General features: G+C 49.6%; 1 pseudogene; it reads left to right on the top strand.

The window, feature by feature from the left end:
• The window catches only part of LOC144127619 (uncharacterized), an 88,402-nt pseudogene that overhangs the window by 7,273 nt on the left and 57,312 nt on the right, over positions 1 to 23,817 (top strand).

Here is a 23,817-nt window from a genome sequence, read left to right as displayed (position 1 = left end):
CGCGTCTAGTGAATACGCTGTTGTCTTAGAAGTGTGCTTTAGAGACATGTATTTTGGTATTCATTAGTAATTATGAGCATGTAAATTACAGAAGTCGCAGTTAAGCGAGTAGGCACAGCACGTTTCCGCTACTTGTCCTCTTCGCTTGGCGCACACGTATCGTCACAGGCAGCGCCCACTAAAACCACTTCCTCCCCCTCCTACTAGAAATCTACGCCACTGCACGAACAGATCACGCGCGACGGCAGCGCCTCCGGATCGTCTCGATCGGGCGCAGAGGGCCGTGCGGGGACGCAGGAATCATGCGGTGAGCGGCGAACCACGCAGCGTACATCCAAGGCGCGTTCACCACGAAGCTTGCGGCTTTGTCCGTTCGTTCGGCGCGGAAGCTATGCTGGCGTTCGTGGCATCGGGTTTGTCGAGAACGATATGCCGACGAACTACGACTGCAGCTTGAGTCCCGCGGACTCAAGTTGCAGTACTCCCAGGGATCTATGAATGTAGAGAATGACCTTCTGCATGTATGGGAATTAGCCCATTACGCTATCGCGTCATACCCTCAAGGCGGATCTAAGCCGCCGCGGTGGCTGAGTGTTTATGGCGCTAGGCTGCTGGCCCGAAAGACGCGGGTTTGATCCCTGTCGCGGCCGTCGAATTTCGATGGAGGCGAAATTCAAGAGGCCCGTGTACTGCGCGATTTAAGGGCACGTTAAAGAACCCCAAGAGGTCGAAATTTCCGGAGCCCTTCACTTCGGCGTCTCTCATAGGCTGAGTCGCTTTGGGACGTTAAACCCCCATAAACCATAAACATCAAGGCGGATCATGAGTGTCCCCTCAAATTTTTGCACCACAAACAGCGTTTGCGTTTACTGACTAGTCTTTCTTCATAAATGCTAAACGACAGCTCACTCTGATTCTTTGTATTGTGACACTAAGGCATTCATGCTATCGTTACAGTTTATGTGTAAACCTTCAATATTTGCCCGGACATAGAAGATTTTTTTGCACAATTTAACAGTCAGGAACGTTATTATACGACTTAGCACTCAAGCATGTACAGTACAACTGTTTTGTGTTTTTAGGAGCCACTTTCACAAGTTTGTCTCACTGGAAGTTGACCGCTGTGCAGTATGGTCACGGGGACACCTTCTGAATGCGAAAAATGAATGCCAAAAATAAAAGCCAAAAATGAGCCACAGCACAAATGTTTAAGGTTATCACACGAGTATCTTGTTCTGAATGGCTGAAGGCAAGTTGCGCGTCAGCAGTAATATTAAGTGTGATCAGTACAGAAAAACACCTGAGTGCCAGAAGCAGAAATGAGTGACGGCAAAAATTTTTAGTCTTATCATATAAACATCTTCTCAATGACTGAAGCCAAGATGACGGAGAGCACGTCTTTTGAAATACAAGATGTTGCGCAGACTTTTCCTTGTAAGCCGGATTAATGCAGTGTCCTTAGTAAATCAATACTTTGTTGAGGGCATTTTTTTGCTACGCAGTGTTCACACTTTGGCCTTTTTCTTTTTGCAGGACCTTGTGCACCCATATATACCTGACTCTAAGAATGATAGTACTGTAGTCTTGATAATCTACGGGCCGGCAATTGGGTGATGAAGTGTAACTGACCATGTACTTAGGTCTATGCTAGAGGCTAAAGCCTGCAAGATATGTGCAGTCAAGCTGCAACATTTGGTGTACACTGTGCGCCTTTTGATTCTGGGGTTTGTTATGGGCTGTATGCGAGGAAGAGAATGTTTCCTAATGTGCATAAGTGCAAAAACCTTTCCAATTAGGTTGCAATTCGATGTGTGAAATCAAGCCAACTATTAGTGCGAAAGCACTTATACACTCAACAACGCCGACTAAGAATATTGTACCCGTACGCACGTGCGTTATTTTGATATTTTGCCACTGCCTAGTGTATCGGTAGCTAAATCATAAGCCACAGACATGCGCACACAGTCACCTTCTCTGGGAGGGGAGGCCGCCCTTCTTTCCAGTATTGGCTATAAAACTAGCGCGCAATAAAGCACTATATTCTTTCCCCTGCACCCGTGCTGTCATGATTCATCGGCTGCAGCAGCCGGTACATGGTGTCAGAAGTGGGGCGTCGCCGACCAGCAAGATGGAATTCCTGAAGCCACCGGAGCCACTGCGTGCGACAGGGGACATTGGCAAGCACTGGCAGCTCTTTAAACAGAAGTTTGAGCTTTTCTTGACTTCATCGCAGGTGAGGAAGGAATCGCAATCTACAACACATTTACCATTGCGGATGGCGAGAGCAAGCTTGACTATGCGACGGTGGTCAAAAAGTTTAAAGAATACTGTGCTGCCCAACAGAACGAAGTCCACGAGCGGTACCTCTTCAGGAAACGAGTGCAAGATTCTGGTAAGCCATTTGAGCATTTTTTGTGTGATTTGAAGACGCAAGCCCAGTCATGCAATTTCGGCACATTCACGGAGTCAATGATTAGAGACCAAATACTTTTTGGCATCACTGATTTCCAGTGCAAGTGAAGTCAACAACGCATCTATGCGAGTGGCATACAATATTCTGATTTATTTATAACCGAGCTTTCTTTCTTGTTCTTCTTTCCGAACGAAGGAGGATGAATCGGTAGCTAAATCACCGTCCCGGAAGCCACGGGACATGCGCACACACTCGGCTTCTCTGGGAGAGGAGGCCGCCCTTCTTTCCAGTAGTAGCTATGAAACTAGCGCGCAATAAAGCACTGCGTTCTTTCCCCTTCACCCAGTGCTGTCATGTTTCATCGGCTGCAGCAGCCGATAAACCTAGCAGCCCAAGTTGAAAAAACCCGAGCTCACCCGAGTTACTCCGGTTAGCTCGGGTAAGTTCGGAGGAGCTTCGCGCCAGGTGCGCGAGAGGTTGGTCGGGTGGAGCAACGTGGGTCGCACAATTCCTACCGGCACCTACGAGCTCAGTGGTGAATCGCTTAACTGCTGTGTCGCTGCGCTTGTAGTGGCATGAGGACTCACCGCCATCTATGAATGTTAAGTAAAGAATGACCAGTTCTGCCTTTGTGGGCATTAACCCAATGGGCGCGAGAGCAGCACTACGATGCGGCTTACTAATACGCTCTGATTCTTCGTTCAAGTTATGGCACGGGCTCACTTAGCGCCATACCACTATCCTTATCTGCCAGGGGCACCAGCAAGTTGCCCTATTCAAACGACCCATGAGGATCCGCTTGGCCGCCCGGCAGATACATTTTTGCGCTTATCCCTCCACAATACGAAGCATCCAGATCGACGGCCCCATCATCTTCGGCTGCCTATATCAAAAGCTGGCGCAACCCCACCGCCATTAGTGGGCCTGACAACAGCACCACGATGAGGCTTCTTAATCCGTTCTGCTTCCTCGTTCAGGTTAGCCCTGTTACCTCTATGTATGCTAAGAAATCGAATACCGTCTGCCGGTTGATGTTCCAACGCCCATGACTTTTGGTTTGTTCTGTGAGTACAACCCAACTGCTTAGTTCGTCTTGGGATGTGCAGCTGAACCCTGGGCCCAGCACGAGGGCCCAGACAAGGCCCGTTGTCTCTTTTCCAGCCCCAGATATTTGACGAGATATTTTTCATGTTACAAAGTGTATACAGTCGAACTGGAAAACTGAAGAAGGCCCAGATGGATTTTATTCAGTCTGTTGGTGAGCTTAAAGTAACCCAGGAGGCACTGCAAGAAAATCTGAATGGTACATACAAAAGAATAACGCAGGTTAAGCACAATACGGTCGTCCCTGACACAGTCGCGAAGGAGCTGCAGCGTCTTCGCCAGTCGATTGACCGCCTTACAGGTGAAAACGATCAGCTGCGCTGTAAGCAGGCCGTGCTTGAACACAGGCAACGGCGAGTCAACCTACTATTCTAAAGCCTATCCTACCCTCAGAGTCCTGGGCCCAGTCGGAAGAATAAATTTTGAATGTTCTTTCATCCTCCTTGAAAATTTCGCCCTCCGAAATTTTGCTGTAGAGAGCCCCCGGGTCGGCGGGTGTATGCGTAATAAATGCCGGCCAATTATTGCCAAATTCCCATCTTCAAGGTTCAAAAAAGTGCTCCTCAATAGATCTTAGCTGAAAGAAATTAAAATTACTGTGATAACTATCCTCCAGGTTGCTAGGAAAAATTTTGTGGAGTTTGCAAAACCCACCCCTTAAACTTCAAGGTTCCCTTCAACAAGTTTTAAATAGACAAAAAGTGCTGCACCTGCAATCCCTCTGACAGGGGTGAGCATGAGGTTTCTAGCGCCTTCACACCACCGGCCGAAAGCTCCGATTCCATCCACGGACAGTCTGATGCCTTGCAGCCATTCACAGAATTCACCACTGAATAGCACTGCGCGAGGGGCGGTGGATTAAGGTACCGGTCATCAACCCACTTTCGATTTTATTCACAATTATTCGAAGCGTACTTCTAACGCGGCGATCATTGTTCTGCTCTCGATGCTTCTGACGCTGATGCTATATTTCTTACTAAAACCTGGCTTTCCGCGAAGATTGACAGCAGTGAATTGTTCGACTATAAAAACCAGTTTAACATTTACCGCTGGAAACGGCATGCTCGGTGCGGTGGACGTTTACTTATAGCAGTTTTTGCTGCTTTTCTGTCTTTTCCTAATCATTTCACAAGCACCCTAAAACTTTTTGTTAGTTGATATTCGCAAGTGCTCAAGGAAACTGTTATTTGGAATTTGCTACCGCGCTCCGTCCTGTTCACTCACCTTTACCGGCAACCTTCATGACGTCATCCATAAGGTTACGCCGCGGCCAGCCGAACAATCAGGCGCAATGAACGATGGACAAAAGAGAGAGTTACCATTTATTTGTAAAAAGGAGACTGGAGCGCATTGTGGGCAGGGTGCTCAGTCCAAGACTCCAGTGGCTTCCGCTGACGCTTTGGCGATGGCCACTAGCGTCTCTTGGTCTTTCGGGGTGCCGCTGGCCAGCGTCACCTACAACTGCTCCAGCGCGAGCATGTCGATGTAATGTGCGTGAATGTGGGAATATCGCCAAACCAAGGACATGTATTTGCCTATAATGCTGGGTGAATGCGGTGTAGTGGTGATTGGAACAGGGTGTGTTTAGATGCGTCTTAGGTTGTAGGAGTCCCGCTGCAGAAATTTTTTTATGCGGTACGGGGAAGAGAGGCCTATTTAGGTGGAGCGTCTCCAGGCGGGTTGAAAAATGGGTTGAAAGCGGTATGAGAATAGAGTCAGCGTGCCCCGCTCGTTTGGTATAATCCCCAGCTAGGGCATTTGCCCTAATATTGCATCGAGACCTGCATGTCCTGGGACCTTGGTGATGACATCTTCATATTGGAGATGGCCGCACAGGACGCGGAGAGCCGTGCGCGGGGCACGTTGACTAGTATAGACTCTGAAGACCGCTACAGAGTGTAAAAATGGGGGTGCCGTGGTGTTGGGTGTAGCTCGATTTGCTGGTAATGGCTATTGCAGTGGCTTCTGCGGTCGCCGGATCCGGTGCCGTGAAGGACGCTCCAAGATAAGGGCTATTGGCGTGAATGACAGCAACGCAGCCATATCTGTGGGGTTGTGCATAGGAAGCCACAGCCGGATGCATAGCCAAGGTGTCTTGGCCGTATTGCCTACGAAGGCTGCAAAGACGGGCCTAACTGCGGGGGGCCTGTGAATTGTGGCTCATGTGACGAGGGATAGGGTCCATGTAAAGCAGGAGTGAACAGTGTTAGGCAAAATTCCGGTCAGGGCCATGGTCATGGTGGCCTGCGGGCCGCCTATTCTTGAACGGATGGCCCGGCGAGGTGATGAGGAGACGAGTCTGTTGGGAGCTCGAAACAGCCTCCTGGATTTCCGAAAGCGTGTTGTGAACCCCGAGTGCAAGAAGTCTAGAGAAGATGTACACATGGTGAGGCCCAGAGCTGTTTTAAAAAGGGTGCGGATAAATATATCGAACCTGCTATTATCAATATTATGGTATTGGAGACCGTATTGGGTTCAACTCACGGCCAGGGTGAACTTCCCGTCATCCTGCACAAGAGGCTAAGCACTTGGAGGAGTGATTTTTCTTCTAGGCTGGTTAATTTCTAGCATGACTGAGCCAGCGGAACAATAGTGGGGACCATGAATACGGATAATTTCCAATTTAGCCGCTGTACATTCCAAAGCGCTGGTCTGAACAAAATGCTCGCACACAGTAGCGGCTGTTTGTAGGGCTTGCTCTTTGGCGGCAAGGGATCCTCGGGTTTACCAGTTGGTGATCTCATCCGCATAAATGGTATATCCGATGTAGGAGAATGAAGAGAACTTGTGAGTGAGAGGGGCCATGACTTTATTGATACGGGCCACTGTAGAAGTAGTAGAAGCGCCTGCAATCGTAGAGAAAGGAAATGGTTCTCTCTCGCTCGCGCGCGCGGACCACTTAGGGACCGCCGCACTTTTACGTCTCTTCTCCGGATGTTCTCGCGTTGCACGTTACAGTTTGGTAGAGGTGCTGGGACCGCTTTCCGACCACCGCACTCCGCACAGCATCACTACGGCCCTCACACCTGTTCACCAGCGACCCAGCCGCCGTATTCGCGGAGAGTCGCCTGAATTTGGACCCCTTCCCCCGCCCACAAGAACGACGAAGCCTCGGTCACTGAGTTCAGCTGACATCGCCACTGACGCCAGGTCCCCGGCACCGACCCAGCCTTGCCTGTTGAGTCGAACTGCCATGACCATTGACGTCCGGCTCCTGGCGCCGATGTTTTGCCACCAACCGCGAACACCGCCATCTTTTCACGGTGACGTGTTCGAAGACGCTGGGTATTGTCTGGAGACCGAGCGGGTCGCGCGCTACAACGGCTGGAGCGAAGAGCGCAAGCTCCACAATGTATATTTTGCTCTTGAAGATTCTGCCCGGACGTGGTTTGAAAACCATGAGACTACCCTTCCTACCTGGAAGACGTTTTGTCGGAATCTCCTCGATACATTCCCCAACGCCGACCGCAGGGAGAAGGTTGAAGCTTCGCTGCAGTCCCGATATCAGCGCACGGACGAAAGTGTGCGCATGCGCATTGAGGACATCGCCCGTCTATTCAAGCGTGCCGACCCCAACATGACGGAGGAGAAGCTTCGCCATCTCATGCGTGGAGTTAAGCAGGAGCTCTTTGCGGGCCACCTACGCAGCCCACCCCGCACTGTAGCGCAATTTCTCACCGAGGCGACCAACATGGAGACAACGCTCCAAAAACGGGCCCGCCAGTACAATCGGGACATCAACAGCATTGTGCCCGAAACATTTTCTTCGTGCATCGGCGGCAGTGCTGACACCTTGCACTAACTGATTCTGTCAGTTGTCCGGGAGGAACTCCAACGGTTCCGTCTGCCTCAGGTTGCGCGCCTGCGCCGCTGGCAGCGCTGGCAGAAGTCGTCCGGGACGAAGTGCGGCAGGTTGCGCAGGCACCTCCTATTCCCGAAGCGCCACCCCACTTCAATTCCAGACCCACGTACGCAACAGTTGTACGACGCACGGCTGGCTACAGTCCCGCTACTCCGACGCCTGCCATGAGCAGCATCGGCCCATGTCACTCAACCGCGCCTGGCTACGGTGTCACTCTGACGTCTCCTGTCAGTAGCACCGCCCCATATTATGCAACTGCACCTGCTACAGCTGAGACACGTCCTCGGAAGTTGATTTGTGGCGTACACCCGACCGCAGACCTCTGTGCTACCACTGTGGGGAGCCCGGTCATCTCTACCGAGCATGTCCGTACCGCCAAGTGGGTCTTCGCGGTTTCTGTCCCGACGCACCTTGTTCTCAGTACGGTGAACGACCGCCTGAGATTGTGCAGCATCTCTGGGTGCGCCAGAACCGTATTTACTCTGGAGGGCGCGAGTCCCATTCGCCTTCGCCCCTCCGTATCGGGATTTGAGCCCCGGCCGCCAGAGTAGCTCTGCTGGCCGTCCTCGCTTTGTCCTCGTCGGGGAAACTAAAAGCAGCGACCTCTGCAGGCAAGGCCGCTGACGTCGAGACGGGTTGAGATCCTGCATCGCGAAACCACCGAGCCGACGATACCTGGACATAGAGAGCCAGCGACAGTAACCAATACGCTGCATCTGATTTCGGGGTGATAATTGATGGCACTGAGATTACCGCGCTGCTCGATACCGGCGCTGATTATTCTGTCATGAGCCGTGCCTTGGCTGGAGACATTAAAAAGGTTCTGACACCGTGGACGGGGACCCACATACGCACCGCTGGTGGTCACCTAATTTCCCTTTTTGGCAAGTGCACGGCTAGAGTTGGAATTCGTGGTTTCACGTACGTTTGAGAATTTGTCGTGCTGTCCGAGTGTTCCAGAGACTTGATTCTGAGGATCGACTTCTTGCAGGCGAACGGCGCTATGACTGACTTTAAGGACGCACGTGTCACGTTCTCGACCAAACAGGCCGTGGCCCGCTTTGACTCCCGAGATCCTTGTAGCAACGCTCTGCGCATTGTCGAGAATGACGTCACGGTGCCGCCGCGGTGCAGTGTCATGGTGCTCGTGCGGAACGACCTATTTCACGACTACGAGGGCCTGGCGTACGGCCATACTCCACTGCTGCTTGAGCGGGGTCTTGTCATTGCCCGAGGTCTTGTCCGACTACGTGACGGCCGTACCCACGTCCTCCTGACCAACGTTTCCAACGAATATCAGCACCTCGTCAAAGGCACGGCTATTGCCTTCCTCCGCGACGTTGGTGAGGTCCCAGGTTTGTGCATGTGCACCGTGGGAGGACCCACTCCAGACAATGCTGGCCCACACTACGTTCTTCAGTCAGTCAAAATAAATCCGGCCATCCATCGATTCAGAAGGATCTTCTGTCGGACCTCTTGGCAGACTTTGCGGACTGCTTCGCTACGTGCTCGAAGGTCAGCCGCACTCCACTCGCCAAGCACCATATCTTCACTGATGAGACTACGCGACCGGTCTGCCAGCGTCCCTACCGTGTTTCCCCGATGGAGCGAGAAGCCATTAAGAATCAGGTTGCCGAAATGCTTGCGGGCAATGTCATTCAGCCGTCCACCAGCCCATGGGCATCACCAGTGGTTCTTGTAAAAAAAATTGGCGGTGGTTTAGCGCTGTCTATAGCTGGAGTGACGCGATAGCTACATCTGGCCGAATGAAACATGGTCACGTGACAACCACGTGACGAGCCTCGCTATCAGCAACGACGCCGCGGGCGCCACTGGCAGCTGCTCCGCACCACGTGACCAACCACGTGACAGCGTGGCGGCGCAGCCACAGGGTTGCGCACTGCCAGACGGTGGCGTCGCCGCCACGCTGAAAGCTCGAAATGCTACCGTAATGTAGCTATCGCTACAAAAAAGACAACGCTCTACTTTTCTGTGTTTACTACTGGAAACTTAATAACGTGACCAAAACGGACCCATTGCCCATTTACCCACTGCCCAAGATAGACGACGCGCTCGACCGATTATGGGTTGCCCGATGCTTCTCGTCATTAGATCTTAAAAGCGGGTACTGGCAAATCTAATTGGACGAGAGAAACAGAAGACGGCTTTCGTGACGCCCAACGGCTTCTATGAGTTTAAGGTGCTCCCATTTGGTCAGTGCTCTGCAGCGGCCATGTTCCAACGCATGATGGACACCGTTCTCTCCGGCTTGAAGTGGCAGTCCTGCCTGGTGTACCTGAACGATGTCTTTATATTTTCGACCATGTTTGACTAACATTTAAAGCGGTTGCGCATTGTGCTACAAGCACTCAAATCCGCACAACTCACCATCAATGCCGAGAAATGCAATATCGGCTTTGAGGAACTTCGCTTTCTTGGTCACTTTGCCAGCACACAAGGTGTTCGCCCGGACCCTAAGACCGCTGCCGTCTCAGGTTTTCCACGCCCAAGTGACAAGAAGGCCGTTCGCCGGTTTTCGGGTCTGTGCTCGTATAATCGGAGCTTTGTTGAAGATATATCGCGGATCGCCGTACCGTTAAACTCACTGACTCGCGACGACACGCCCATCCTGTGGAGAAGCGTCTATAACGTACTACGGTACTCGCCCATTTCGATGAACACGCGGCCACGGACATCCACACTGATGCCAGCAATGTCGGCCTTGGTGCGGTACTGATCCAGTGGCAAGACGGTGCAGAACGGGTCATCAGTTATGTCAGCCGAACACGTACGCACTCCGAGACCGATTATTCTACGACGGAGAAAGAGTGCCTTGTAGAGATATGGGCCATCAGAAAGTTCCGGCGGTACCTCTACGGGCGACCCTTCCGTGTGGTAAGTGACCACCACTCCTTAGGCTGGCTGGCGAGCCTCAAATACCCCTCTGGTCGCTTGGCTAGATGGAGCTTACACGCTTGCAAGAATACGACTTAACAGTCGGCTACAAGTCGGGCCGTAAGCATCAGGATGCGGACTGTTTGTCGCGCGCGCCTATCACATTCGGTCCCGAAGAACCCACCGATGATTTTCCTTTCGTGGGCGCTGTTGGTATCGCTCAAATGGCTCAGATTCAGCGGGCGGACTCGGAGTTCGCGCCGCTCATCGATTACCTCGAAGGCGTCGACGCCCGCATCCCGCGTGTTTTTCGTCCACAACACTGTCCTGCGTCATGGAGCCCCGGGACACTGCTTTCACTGCCCGCTTAACCCAGTCCGTGATGACACTGACGCACACCAGCAATCGACGTGCTACGGCCTATCACCCACAGACAAACGGGTTAGTAGAGCGACTCAACCGCACACTAATTGGCATGCTTTCTATGTACCTTGACGTCAAGCATGGAACTTCTGACACCATTCTGCCGTACGTAACGTTTGCGTAAAACACCGCCCTGCAGGAGACTACCCGACTGACTCCATTTCAGCTTGTCTTCGGTTGGCACGTGACCACTCCGTTGGATGCTATGTTGCCCGTTGACCCCTACTGCGATTCTGACGCTGACCTCGACGCAGACACCTTCGTTCAGCGTGCTGAGGAAACGCGGCAATTGGCACGCCTGCGAATTAATCGTCAACAGGAGACTGCCGCCGCTAGGTACAACCTCGGACGCCGCTTCGTCAGTTACGGGTGTCACAAAATTCGGCGCATTTTAGAAAGAAAGGGCACAGCGCTTAAACAATCGCGCCCACGTGCTCTAACAATAAAATAAAAAACAGCAGGGAAGGATCCCCGGATAGCGTGTAACTTGCATGTGCTGTTGCCCTTTCCACTCAGCTCGCCGGCGCGGAGCCAAAGTAAACATAGCCCACGCGCGGCGTCGATTCACTAGATTTGAGTAGTTTCTAGTCATCGTCGACGGAGAGGGCATGACCTCGACCGCGCTAAAGTGATACCCTCTCCCCTTCGCTCTCGCGCCGGCGTCTTCGCATGCGAGATGGAACCAGAAATTTCTCGAAGGCGGATTCCGCGCTCGACCAATGGGGTCGCGCGCCCGGCGCTAGAAGAAGGAGCTTGTGCATTTGAAACTGAGTGTATGTGCGCGCCTGCCTTGGCGCGAAGAACAAACAGACGCGGACTGCGCCTATAAATGAGGGGCTTCAACCACTGTCGGTTAGCCCGAGCCGCCGTTTAAGATTCCGAGAAGCGCGCCCGCTCGACTCCCGGGAGAACACCACTCGACTAGCCACGGACCAGCGAGGCAACGTGCGCCAGCCTGCGGATCGGCCCCGTCGTGCTCCTCAGGTCGTCGTACTGTCGCAGTGCCCGGTGAACAAATTGTGTTTTGTTTGTTTGTCTCTCTCTGTATTTGTGCACTTTAGGTGCAAAGATTCTGTTGAATTGTTATCTCTCTCTATTGTTACTTTGCACGAGTTACATTGTATTTGTAAATCACTTTGTATCTGCTCGTACGAGTGATTGTGAAAGCCTCTGTATCGTCTCTCAGCTGTGTAAACTTTGTTTTGTTTTGTGAACCTTTGGCTCCGACCCATTCTCTGGCTTGCGACCGGCGAAAGCTGGGCACCAAACGACCAACCGCCTTTTCACTTGGGAGCTGGTCTCCGGCTGAGCTTGCCACGCTGAGTAGAGGGCATCTCCTCTGTGACCGAGACCGCTACCCCCACACGCTCTAAGGGTGTCTAGGAGCACACGCAAAAGTGCGCGAAGTGTTGACAACGGGTCTGGCGACTTGGTATGGGTTTGGACACCTGTTCGTTGCCGCGGCCTTTCTGAAAAGTTGCCGCGCAGATACTTCGGCCCTCACAAAGTGGTGCGCAGCATCAGTGATGTGACGTTTGCAGTTGCTCCCGCCCAAGCGGCTTCCTTATCGCTCCGGTCGCACCGTACTGAAGTCGTGCACGTTGTTCGCGTGAAGCCTTACCACTACAGACTACCTGGCTGAACAGAGGTTCACTGCAGCTGTGTTTTCGCTGACATTTCCCTCCTAGCCGCATCGTGGCGATGCTTCAGAAGGGGGGGGGGGGGGGGGGGCAGTGATACGTGCAACTGTAGAATAAGTAGAAGCGCCTGCATTCGTAGAGAAAGAAGATGGTTCTTTCTCGCTCGTGCTCTCGAACCACTTAGGGACCGCCGCAGTTATATGTCTCTTCTCTGGAGGTTGCATTGCTCGTTACAATATTGCATAGCAGTGGTCATAGGCCAGCACCTTGTGGAGTGCCCTTGTCAGGTGTTTGGCAGGGAGACAAAGTAGTAGATCCGATGCCTTTCGCGACTGTGCTGGCTGTAAGGATTGTTGATATATACGGAACATACGAGGTCCGCAGTGTATCTGATTTCGACCTTCTAGGATTGCAGAGTGGGAAATGTTGTCGAAATCGCCCACAATATCAGGTGTTAGAAGGTGGTGATCTCCGCCGGGAGGTATCCGCGTGAGTCTTTCGTGGTTGAGAATAAGAAAGGCGTCTCGCATGGAAAGAGCCGGTCGAAACCTGAGCATAAAAGAGGAAAGAGATTATTATCTTCAATATAGTTTTGCAGGCATGTTTGGATGGTTCGCTAGTATAGCTTGCCTAAGCAAGAGTTGAGCGATACGGGCCTGAGAGCAGAGAGAGAGAGAGAGGCTGGCTTGTTGGATTTGGGATTGATAGTCACTTCTGCATGTTTCCATGGGGGGGAGGGCATTTTGCCTTCGCCCCACAGTTCATCATTGACGTATTGGGTAAGTGTTTGAAGGGAATCGTTCGAGAGGTTGTGTAGCACTGGGTGATTTTTTCGGCGCCTGCGGTACTAGAGCGGCTACAAGGGAGGGCAGCTGCGAATACCTCTTCATAAGTGATGGGCGCGTCGAGTTCCGGGTTGGTGTGGCCAGTGTGAATAATAGTTAAGGTAAGTGGCTCTCGAGCGACAAAATATTGGGAGCGGAGGGTGTCCAGAAGTTCTTGATCAGTGCCGGCGATTTGATGGGCTACTGCTTGCAAGATTCTATTGGTAGACGTCTTTGTTGCTTCAGGATGTAAAAGGCGGCGCCGTATGGCCCATGTTTTGGGATTACTCAGGGGCCCACGGAGAGAGTCGCAAAACTGATGCCAGTTTTGGATGGAGAGTTGCGATTCCTAGTCCTGGACTTGCAAAGTAAGCTGCGCTATATGCGATTTTTGAGGCTGCGATTATGTCGTTGTTCGGCGCGATCTCTTCAGAAGGTTACGACGGGCCTCCCAGAGGTGAATGAGATGGAGGTTGAGTGCGGTGTTGTAAACGGTCAGTTGGAGGGCTGGCGTGTGCGATTATTGGGTGTAACAAAGGGCCTCGGTTCATGCCGCGATATCAATAATAGAGCTAGAATGTGGAGCCGCGGCTCTATAGGCTTCCCAATTTGTGATCTTGATGATACCGAGGGTACTCCGGTGCTGTGGGGACAGTATGCTGATTGAGAGTATGTAATGGTCGCTTCCTCGAGTTTCCCCTAGATTTGTTCAGCTATGGTGGGAGACATTCTCAGTGAAAGTGAGATCCAGAGAGGTGTCGCGGGAGACACTGTTACCTAGTCTTGTGGGGACTGAGAGATGAGTTATTAAGGTAAGGTGTTGGACGGCCATGACATCCAGGAGAGTGGTCCCCCTGGCTGTATCAACTCAGCCGGGCCTTGTTGAGAGCAATAAATTCGCCATGTTCCACGAGACTATTAATATCTTGGTGCGAGGTGGTTGGCGAATCATCATGGAAACGGCAGCGTGAAGCAACAAGAAAGAAAGAGAGACACCGGAACATTTCAGTGTTTGTCCTGTGTTCCCGTGTCTTTCTTCCTTGTTGCTTCACGCTGCCGCTTTCCATGATACCACGAGACAATTACGTTGGGCTATGCAATGGCAATCCGAGAGTAGGTGCCAAACGAAGCGCGTTATTGTTGAGGAGGACTTTACACATTCAAGATGAACGCACTTTGCTTGCGGGCATTTCGGGGAATAATGTCGATGAGTTGATGATCGATGTCAGACGAGTTGAGGGTATAGGCGGTAGCGGATATGGATTTCGACACCACGATGGCTACCCAGGATGGGAGGTGAGTGTGGAGCGTGTAATAGCCTCGTATGCGGATGGGCCCTTGGCAACTTCTTGAAAGCAAATGACGTCTGAAGGGACTGGGGCGAAATGTATATCGTGAAGAAGAGATGCTGTTTTAGGAAGACAAAAACGACAGTTCTACTGCCAGATTTCAAGGTGGTAGAGCGGCGGCGCCAGTGCACCTGTGGGCGCCATGATGGTTGCCTATTGCTGGGAAGTTGTCAGGATTCTCCGATCACTCACTTCCAGCGCCAGGCACATGCGGCATTGGTGGGGCCTATTGGGGGGTCGGTGCATGAGATTCGTTTACGCGGTAGGCGGACTATGCAAGTTATGAGGACGGTGTACATCTCCTGAACCTGTTCCTGGAGTTGTTGTTGCATAGTAACCAGCTGCTGCCGCTCCTCTTGCTGGAAAGTGGTCATTTTCTGCTGCCTTTGTTGTTGGCGTTGAGAGAGTGGCTGTGGCATAGTCAGCAAGATATATTTCTTCGTGCAGTACAAGTATTCTAACTGGGCAGGAATGAAGGGCGCGTGTGTTCCGGGGGGGGGGGGGGGGGGTGGCGGTGCTGTAACGATGGACAAGAGACGCTTCAATATCCGCTGGCCTACAGCGAGCGCTTCATCCCGCGGAGTCTCTGCAGCTCCGTCTTCTCCGTCGCATTACCCGGGGCCACCCAGCGATCTTCCCGATTCTGAATGAAAGACATTGACGAAGAGGTGCACGAAATGGTGATGGGCTTGAGATAACGGTAGAACTCAGGTGGCAAGGTGGCGTAGCGCTGGCCGCCCTGAAGGAAGAGATGACCGAATGAGTCCTGGTCCACGTAGCTTCCTAGCCACTGGTAGCCAAGAGCCGACTGCCTATGCCTTTGGACACGCCGAATGGCAAGAGAAGTGGGACGGTGTCTTCCCATGTCAGCGGCGGCTCGGGTCGGTGGAGTCAGTAGGTCGGGTCGGTCTTGGCGAACTGATGAAGGATGGTAATTTGGGCCTGTTGGTTCATCACAGAAAAGGAAAATATGCAGCTCAAAAAACGCATGGACGTCAGCGCTGTGCCTGTCTTTCTTCTGTCGTCCATGCGTTTTTTTGCGCTGCATATTTTCCTTTTCGGTCTTGGCGTCGGTTCCAGTTGGTCGTGTCGGGTGGTCGGGGCGGTCGTTTCGGTCGGTGAGGTCGTTTAGGGTCTGGCAGGCTGAGGCACAGCCAGAAGAAGCCGACCAGAATACCGCACCCGACGGAAGGATGAAGACACAGGACTCGGAAAAACAATGACGAGGAGGATGAGTTTGGGTGGTACCTTGCAAACTCCACCAAATGTTGCATGGCGGCCAGCCGAAGAATGAAGCACGATTAACGATATACAAGAGATGGTTTAATGCCCGCTTGCCGTGTGCGAGTTCTCCGCCCCGCATCACTGCCAGCCTCATCTTCTTCGTCATAATATGAATAGGTTTGAGTTTTGGGGGGTTTAATGTCCCAAAGCGACCCAAGCTATGAGGGCCGCCGTAATGAAGGGCTCCAAAAACTTTGACTTCCTGGGGTTCTTTACCCTTGACCTGACTTCGCGCAGTACACTACCCTCTTGCATTTCGCTTCCATCGAAATGCGACTGCCGTGCCGTGTCCCGTATCTTTCGGGCAGGCAGCCGAACACCATAGCCATAACCAATGAGCCACCGCAGCGCCCCATATGATTACAATCAGGTACACAAATAATCTTTTTGTTTACTAGGTGTCTTCGAGCCTTGTCTTCGCGCCTGAGCGGCAATCGTCATGGTTCAGCCAAAAGTTCAATACGCTCGGTAACAAGAAAAAAACGAATTTTCCGCTCCTCAAAGCCAATCGGTTCTCGAGAACGTTCGACTGTTTTATCAGGCCGCGGCTACCGTTTGGAAAAAAGCACAAAAGCACCCAAGCATGCCAAAAATATATTTTTCAATACTATATAACCATCTCTTTTAATCAGTAAAGGCAATTCCGGAGCTTCGTTAACAAGTACGATGCAGCTATGGTCCTTAAAGGCTCAAACGACGAACTAATCCAGCCTGATGATTGCGCAAATGTTCTAAACTATGAATTTCTTCTTGCCTTTTCTGAGAATGTACGTTCTCTGTCATCTACCGATTCCGATGCTGACTTTTGCCAATGGACTCCAATGTATTTGATATTGCTAGCATGAAAAATATACTACAGAAACAAGAAGTTTCTTCATCATAACATTAATTCCAAGTTTTTGATCAGCACTAAGGTATAAGGCGCTACAATACTTTCTAATCTATTCCAGGAATCTCTTCAGACAGCCTGCGTTCCGGGAGACGGGAAGGTCGGATTAGTGATTCCTTTGCACAAGGCTCGAGATAAAATTTCTCCATTTCATTATAGACTCACTACAATTACGAGCATTCCATGTAAAATAATGGAGCATGTCATTTACTCTCACCTTGCATCATTCCTACGGTGAAAGCCGCCGCGGTGGCTAAGTGGTTATGGTACTCGGCTGCTGGCCCGAAAGACGCGTGTTCGATCCCGGCCGCGGCAGTCGAATTTCGATGGAGGCGAAATTCTAGAGGCCCGTGTACTGCGCGATGTCAGTGCAAGTTAAAGAACCCCAGGTGGTCGAAATTCCTAGAGCCCTTCACTACGGCGTCTCTCATAGCCTGACTCGCTTTGGAACGTTAAACCCCCATAAACCACACCATTCTTACAGTGAAATGCATTTTTTACTGATTATCAGCACTGATTTTCTAATTTTTCTGTGAAACTCAACTCTTACAGTTTGCGCATGATCTGAATTCTATTCTTGACTGCGGTTTTCTTGTCGACTTTATATATTTAGATTTTACAAAAGCGTTTATCAAGGTTTCACAGGAACTGCTTTTTTTTAAACTAAGTAAAATAATCTTGATACTATCGTTTTTACGTGGTTGCATTCTTTTCTCACCGATTGCCCGCAGTTTGTTACTGTAAATAACACTTGCCCCTTCATTTCGCCAGTCGAATCGGGCATGCTACAAAGCTCTGTGCTGGACCTTTGCTTTTTCTCATATATATCATTACTTGCCGAATAGATTGTCATCAATCTACCTGGTGTCATGAAAGAACAGCACGCGAAAAAAACAGCGTGCGTCAAAACAGCGTGCACAAAACAGAACAGTGACAAAACGGCACAGAAAAAAACATCACCGTGGCAAAACAGAGAAAAGACAGCGCGCGCGACAACAGCACGGCGCACAAAACGGAACAGCGACAAAACAGCACTTCGAAGTACAGCACGATGACTGAAGAGTGCTGGAAAAAAAACTTCACGACGACCAAACAGCACATCGGAATACGGTGCAGCGCTGCTGAAGAAGTGAACTACCACAGGCATATCCGCAAACAGTAAATTACAACACATGCGGCAGCGACCTTTGGAGTTAACGAGTCCACGTTTCCCACATTCATTAAGGAACGCGGTAGGGTAATAATCGCGATCTCAAATGCCGATTTTTTTTTTTATGGCCGGTAATGGAATGAATAACGCTGAAGGAGTCTCTTTGGAAGCATCGATTTAGCGGGTAGACCATTATGGTGCTGAATTCTGGCCGACGTAGGGCTCTGGGTGTACCAGAAGTTCTCATTCTTCAAAACCCTCGTTGTCGGCAATCGAATCTTCAGCAATTTTGTTTGCAGCGAGCCACAGGGCCTTCACACACTGAAAATATCCAGTATGCGATGCTTACTTTTAATGATGGCAGGATTTCCCGAGCCGATATTTTCAGATTGTTCGGTGTTTAACCAGGACGCTGCACAGTGGTTGTCCGAGGCTCAGCGGCGGTTGCACTGCTTTGCTATATTGTCACGTAGTGGTGACGGCAGTCGAAGCCGCGATGAGCACGGACAAAAGGATCTTCTAAAAGAAAACTGTTTATTGGGCTGACTTGCACCCAAAATGGACTGAATCACTCGGCGGCGGCGAGGCGACAAGCGTGCTCGGCGGTCGTCGAACAGAATGCGCGCCGCTGCCGGCCGTGCTCAATTTAAAGCTGATAGCGAACTTTCGAGATAAAGCGTACAAAGTTACTAGAACATTCGGGAAGAACTTAGAATCAGCTCTGCCTGGCTGCGATCAATCGAGATAAATCTAGTCGCGTCTTGCGTCGCAAACAAAGCGATAAAGTGCTGTGCCGGCAGATTTGAAAAACGATCAACACTGCAAATATTCGCGGCAATATGGGCTACACAGCTGACCTGAAAATTCATGCATGAGCGTGCGCTTGTTGAGTGTAAGTTTATACTGAAGCTCTTTTTTTCACTTTCAAGAGAAGTATCTCGAAACATCAATTTTCGCGAGAATTGACCGAAGCTGCTTTCTTCGCTTGAAAGTTAATTTTATTATGACATCAATTTTCGCCAAATTTGACCGTTTTGCTCAGGAACCAGAAGAAGCAACTAACAAACACACACCTAACCTAACAAACACAGGTAGTAGTCAACTGGAGCAAAGTTGTAGAATGGCCACAGGGAATTTTTTTCACAGGATGTTTATTGCCAAATCGGGGTTGAAGATTGGGTGGGTCTAGCAATAATAACAAGACTAACGAATGGGTATGTACTATGTTTGACATCATTAAAGACAAGAAAAGCTGTTCATAATTATACCGGTGGGATGGCTGTATCCCTGGTAGTAGTAGTAGTACTGGTAATTGTAAAGGTAGCAGTATGAGACATTTATTCAGCCAAGAGTTACAGGCAGAGCATATTCTTGATAGACACCACTCGTAAAAAGGACCTCCAACCGCAGGGCTTCCTTTAGGCTGTTACCAATAAAAACTAGAGCCAGCCAAACTAAAATACTGACCTGAGACTGTCACTGACATCATCGTATCAATGCCTATAGAAACGCAACGAGGTCTTGCTATAATGCTGTTATCTATTTAATTGATAGTTACGACGTAGAATGCTCTTCCACCGAATGTGCGCGAACTTTTCTAAACACAGCATCAGCAAATGACATCATAAATTAAAAAAAATGAAATCGAAGCAAGACGGAAAATCCCGCACAAAAAATACATCACCATATACGGTTCAGCGCTTGCGTTTGTCTTTCTTCTGTCGTCCATGCGTTTTTTGCACTGGATATTTTCCTCTTCTTTTATTATGTATCAGTAATGTTTTGTTTGTCGTCACTGTTAAGCTGCGCGAAAAGTTGACAATCACATTTGAAGCATAAGTGCGGTATCCACAGAAGATAAAAACCGATTTGCCTTCACAACTCGAAGGTAGCCACGGTCTAACACATAGTCTTTCCCAGTTCATTGTTCAATTTACAGTTAGCGCCACATTAGCTTTTCCCTAGCATGCGCCTTTCTTTGGTAATTTCCCACGCTGTACACTCACGCACTTTGATTTTCATGATAGACATATTATTTGTTTGAATTTATGCAAGTGCCGCCGGTTTGCGCGCATGGGGTCATATCGAGGCCATAGCTGAAGCGTCCAAAACACGTTTAATTGAGAGCTTGCGCGCGTGCTGGGTGGTTCCTCGCTTTCTGTCGTATGTGTTGGGTCTGGGCACTTTACTTGACGCATGACAGAGCATTTACGACAACTTCCTTTTGTGCCTGTCAGGCAGTGGCGTTTCCTCGAATGAATCTTTATAGGCATTTTTTCGTACGTTCCGTATGACCAGAAACGATGTGGATACGACGAACGTGAAGTATCAACTGCATTTTTTCATGCCGAAAACGGCGTGCACAGATTTGTGCACGAGCGCAAAGGCAGGAGCAATTGCCGTCGCCCCTACGAAGATTCCATGGGTGCTACCAAAGAGCCCCACATTGCTTGCAAGCGAACCTCGTGGGCTGTAGTAACAGAGTGATGCGATCGACGTTATTAATCACTCACCACCACGCGCATTCTTTTTTCTGCAACACAACAACCATCATTTGTTCCATGGAGCTGAGAAGGCGGCACCCTACATCACCGACATGGCAAGTCAACAACACATCACTCTCTACCGGTCTCTCAGACCCCTTCCATGACCGTCCCGGGCCTTCCCTTTCTCCTTCCTCTGCGAGCGGGGAAGACACACAAAAAGGTCACACAGTCCCCTCCGAGGTCGGCGTGCGGGGAAGTGCAGCGCCCACTGGTCTCAAGGTAAAGGGGTGCAGCTGCCACCTCCCGTTTCAACATGGGCTTTACACAGCTTAAATAGAGGGTGCCACTTTCGTAGAAGTCAACATTGGAGATAAATAGAACGCAACGCTGGCTTTTGTTGCTCGAAGAATTTTTTTTTATTTCATCTTTCAAACTGAATACAAAAACCATTCGCAAAGCTCCGCTGGGCCAATAGCCGAAGCGCAGGCTCAGTTTACACGTTGGTATTTAAGCAAGCGAATACACGCAAAGTTTCGTTGCACATGATTAATAATGGTAATGTACTTTCTAGCGCACCCATATAAATGATCACCAAATTTACTCCTCAACCTTCAAAAAGTAGAAACGTTTAATTGAGAAGAAAAATCTCCTTGCCATTTTAATTTGTAATTGCACGGTATTCCATACTTTCGCTCATTTTGCTCAATTAAGCGCTGTCCGTAGGTGTTTCGGGCTACAGGGTATTTAAAATTTATTTTGCTTAGACGTCTGGTATTCCTATTAGGCAACGCAAAAATATTGTTTCAAAGATGGTAATTATCTCGTATAATGTGACTTAAAACCATCGCGATTTCCATTTTACACAACGAATACTGCAATATCTGCAACTTATTGAACATGGAGGCACTGGACTGATACCAGTTGCGGTATGTTATTATACGCAGTGTTCTTTGCTGCAAAAAAAATTATCTATAGAACATCTATGTGGTAGCCCACAATTCGCAGCAGTATGTTAAATGACAATGAGAAGGAGAAGAGTACATAATTTTTTGCACAGATATGTCCAGCAAACCCCGCGCTTTCATTATGATGTAACAAGCTAAACTAGGCTTACAGCACGAAATATCAATGTGATTTTCCAATTAAGGTTTATATCTAAGAATACACTTAGGTATTTAATGCTGTGACTGCTCATTTGCAACGTTATGAAGGCAGATATGCACATTAGCATCTATGAGACGTTGGTGTCTTGATCTAAACAGCATATACTTTGTTTTAGCAACATTTATACTCAGTTTGTTAGCTTTAAACACTGCGTAGTTGTGACAAGACTCATGTATCTTCGAATGAATTTTAGCTACGATGCTGCCCGTAAAAACTATTGCAGTGCCAACAGCGTACATCACCGTACTAGAATTTGTCAAACAGATCGAGAATTCGTTAACGTAACGAAAAATAACACACGGCCTGAAACTGAACCTTGGGGAACTCCAGTGCAAACAGTTTTCTGAGGTGATTTCAAGTGTTTGAGGTGAACAGGTTGGTTTCTGCTGGGTATAACAGCGTTGAGACGAGTGACAAAGAAAAAAGAAGACAACTGGGCCGGCGCTGACTATCAACTAAAATTTTATTAGATAGATAGATAAAGAGGAGGAGGGAAAGACAGGGATGTTAACCAGAAAAGAAAAAAAACACGCAAAACATACTCCTTTGACAACCATTAGCGCGTGCGCAACGCCAAAAGCCATAGTGACACATCAATCACTTGAATCAAGATACATTAATTTACAGCAGTATGCACCAACTAGCTCCACTCTCCGTTTTAATAAAATAAAAAGATTGTAAAGAGAGGCACTGTGATGAATTGTTTCCGCAATGCACTGGAAAAGAGCTGTCAGCATGCTATAAAAAAGAGCCTTGATAATCAGTTCCAACGTTTGGAAGCCACACGGTTCCCTAAAAATCTTTTGAAAGCAGTGGCTGAATCGCTGCTTCAGAAGCTCAAGAAAGAACGGACGAAGCCGGCTGATGGTGGAGCAACTGAACGCCAAAAGTTCGAGGTCATGCCGTACGTGCATAAAGTGAGCCACGGCATCAAAAAAGGGGCGGCCAGGCAGGGAGTGAGTGTGGTGTATTCTGCCCCTTGGAAGCTTTTGGGTCTGTGCTCGCGCATTTCTCGAGACAGGGAAAGGAACTACGTTTGTACAACGCAGCACGAGAACCGCTTCACGGCGTGTGTCGCTCAGGTCGTGTACAAGTTCTCCCCCACATGCGAATGAGTATACATAGGCAAAGCAGGTCGATGTATTAATGGCCGGCTGCGTGAGAACCGCTCCTCACTGGGGTCCGATGACGGCGCCAACTTGCCTCACCATTGCAGTGAATGTGGGTGTTATCCACTGTTCAGCAACGTAATTATTCTTGGTAGAGGCAGGGGTAAGCAAGAGCGAGAAATCTTGGAGGCTTTCCATATCAGTTTGTCAGGCCAAGATTGCATTAGCACAACTTCAGTGCGCTTACTCGAAAAGGAATTCGCTTTTTTATGCCGGTCACGGTAGAGGGGTGTCTTGTGTGCCCTATGCGCTGTGAGTTGTGATACGGCTGTTGCGCATGCTCTGCTGGCCTTGCTGGGACTATGGTTTTGTCTAATAAATCTCAGTTGACAGTCCAGTCGTTGTGGCGTGTACACTCCTTCTCTTGTCCATTGTCTTTTGTGACTGTTTTTTTTTCAATTTACCATGAACCAACTGGCCCGCATTTAAACCCGTCTGCATTCTTTCTTCAAGTCTAGGGATAAGACTACAGCTATTTCTGTAGTGTTGAAATCTGCGTCAGTTGGTACATGTTCAGGAGTAAAACCAGTCAAAACACGGAACACAGCGAAGAGACGAGGCACACACACGACGACTGGACTAGCAGCTGTGCTTTATAGAAGAAAACAGTCTCCCAGGAAAAGTGCAAAGTTTGCGCAGCTCATTTAACAACAATCTACATCTAAAGATAAGCTGTGATCTAACGCCGTTGCGAAAGGAAGCTAAATGCCTTCTGCATGAGGTAGATAGAAGGACTGCTGATGCAGTCATCTTCTTGAATACTAATGAGGAACGCTTCAAGGATTTCGCGCTCAACTTTTCCCTTGCCTCTGCCGACAATACTAACATTGGAAAATAGCGGGTAGCAACCACATTCCCGGAAATGTCGAGGCAAGTTAGCGCCGTCAGTAGGGGACAGAGAGTTGTGGTGTTCTCTTAGTCTGTCATTAATACATCGGCCTGTTTGCCCAGTGTACACTTTTTCGCAGGTCAACGCAATTTTGTAAACAACACCTGTGGCACAATTGACGTAGCGGTTTTCATGCTGCGTCGAACAAACCTGCCGATAAGTCCTACCACGTGCAACACGTGAGCACAGGCGTGAAAGCTTGCAGGGAGCTGAAAACACAACATTGACGCCCTGCTTTCCGGCGACCTTTTCGACGGTGTGGGCGACTTTATGCAC

This window comes from Amblyomma americanum, chromosome 4, assembly GCF_052857255.1.
Source record: "Amblyomma americanum isolate KBUSLIRL-KWMA chromosome 4, ASM5285725v1, whole genome shotgun sequence".
NCBI lineage: Eukaryota > Metazoa > Arthropoda > Arachnida > Ixodida > Ixodidae > Amblyomma > Amblyomma americanum.
This window is presented reverse-complemented; position numbering and strand designations above follow the sequence as displayed.